The following is a 2,240-nucleotide window of genomic DNA, read 5'->3' on the forward strand; positions in this document are numbered from 1 at the left end:
AAAGAAGTAGGACCTACCACTCAGTGACACCCTCCAACAGCCCACATATCAGTGACACCCTCCAACAACCCACATGCAGTGACAACCCTCAACCACCCACATATCAGTGACAACCCCCAACCACCCATAATATCAGTGACACCCTCCAATCACCCACATAAAAGTGACACCCTCCAACCACCAAAAATATCCGTGACAACCCCCTACCACCCACACATCAGTGACACCCTCCAACCGCCCGCCACAAGAGTGCACAATCACAGTGAGGAAACGTAAGTCGCTGTGGCACACATCAGACACAGCGCCACGACAAACATCAGGACAGAAAACTCTTGTTCAACCCTTTTTCTACCAAGCGCAAACATTTTACTGTCTTTCTTCACAACATGCCGTCTCCTTTTTCTCCTCCTCCTCATCCTCCTCCTCCTTCTTCTTCTTCTTCTTCTCCATCATCATCACCGCCTCCTCCTCCTCCTCCTCCTCCTCCTCTTTGTTGTTGTTGTTGTCTTCTTCTTCTTCTTCTTCTTCTTCTTCTTCTTCTTCTTCTTCTTCTTCTTCTTCTTCTTCTTCTTCTTCTTCTTCTTCACAACAATCGCCTCCTCCTCCTCCACCTCGTCTTCCTCCTACTCCTCCTTCAAGAGTCGGATCTGAAACCAACATCGGCAATCATGGTTCGCCATCCAATTCCCTGCTCGGGTACTCTATCAATCAAACAATACGCTATCATAGTCTTTCCCTATCTCCATTCTATTTAAGTTCTACAAGTGTACATTATTCTTGGTCTTCCTCTGACTGCTTTGCAACAAACAATAAAATGCAGATGTCAAGACACAAATCAAATCAAGTTCTCACTCTAAGAATAGAGTCTAGTGGAGTTTGAGTCAAAAGAAGCACATATTTTCACACCTTTTCCAACATCTAAATGAAAAGAAACAAAGCAAATGCGCCATAAATACAACGGAATATGCACAAATTCAAGTTTTCAAAGGTCTCGGAAACTAAATATATGACGTACAAGTTTAATCTTTTGAAAGGAATTTAACACCAAGAAATAAGAGAGTGAACGAGAGAGAGAGAGAGAGAGAGAGAGAGAGAGAGAGAGAGGGGGAGGGAGAGAGATGAGGGAGGGAGAAGGACAGAAAGAGGAGACCGAGAAGGGACAGAGACAGAACGTGAGAAAGAAAACATAGGACCACAAACTAAACTGAAAGTCGTTAACACATAATTATACTTTACCTTTTCAGTAAGAAACGTGGACTCGACCCCTGACCTCACACACCTCAGTTCATTGTCTAGTGATGTAACTCCAGTGAATGTATGCCGCTGTCAGGTAGCGATAGACGCTAGACGGGTCACTCGTGCAACACGCATCATTTGTAGGAGATCTAGAGATGGTTTGATCGAAAGCAGAGAGGAGGGGCGGGGGTAGGCCGTGCGCTCCAGCGGCCGAGCCTGTATGACGAGGGTACGTTCACCTTGACAATTAGAAAGCCAAGATAACACTACTAACTGTGTCAGTCACTGCAGGAGATGGACGAAGCTGGCGTAAAAACTGTGGCAAAGTTCTTAGGAATGTGACACCGATATTAACTCTTATAGAATATACCGCAGTTTATTCCTCCTTCGTCCGCAGTCAGGTTTGTCATCTAGTAAGTTTTCAACACCACAGACTTCATATAACTCTGCTCCTATTTAACCTAGATATCTATGCATAGAATAAACATTAAATTGAGAAGAAGCGAATGATGTAAGCAGTGAATGCACATTCTGATTATGGATAAGATGGACTTGGCGGAGTAAGGTTAGATCTAATTGTTGTAATAACTGAAAACAACCGAGTGATGCCGTAAGCCAGCTGAACTGAATAATAATTCTAAGAGTTAAGTGTGCCGGATGGCGTTCACTCGTGGTGTACACTGCGCGCAGACTCGGGATCTTCACTGCCCACCGATCCCCCTCACCGTCCCCTGTCTGTCTCCCACGCTCCAGTGCGGGTGGCTGGAGGGTGTCACTGGTGGTGGAAGCAGGTCCTACTTTTTTTCTTTCCCCGCTGCTGTTTCTGTCTGTGAAAAGTGTAAGTGTGTTTGTGGGGTTAGAGGGTGTCACTGATTGAATGTACAGATCTACTACTTCCTTTCTTTCCCTGCTGTTGTTTCTGCCATTGTGTGTGCATGGTTGGCTGGATGATGCCGTTGGTTGATTTTACTTTCCCCACAGTCGTTTCTCTCTCTCTCTCTCTC

At 45.3% G+C, this 2,240-nt stretch overlaps 1 long non-coding RNA gene across 2 annotated transcripts in view; it reads right to left on the reverse strand.

The window, feature by feature from the left end:
* The window catches only part of LOC101859184, a 4,911-nt gene that overhangs the window by 1,054 nt on the left and 1,617 nt on the right, over positions 1–2,240 (reverse strand). For both annotated transcript variants that reach the window (XR_001185030.2, XR_001185029.2), the window contains exon 2: positions 1,237–2,063. This is a non-coding gene — a long non-coding RNA (uncharacterized LOC101859184). The remainder of the gene's footprint in view (positions 1–1,236; positions 2,064–2,240) is intronic.

This window comes from Aplysia californica, unplaced genomic scaffold (assembly GCF_000002075.1).
Source record: "Aplysia californica isolate F4 #8 unplaced genomic scaffold, AplCal3.0 scaffold00374, whole genome shotgun sequence".
In the NCBI taxonomy this organism is placed as follows: Eukaryota; Metazoa; Mollusca; class Gastropoda; order Aplysiida; family Aplysiidae; genus Aplysia; species Aplysia californica.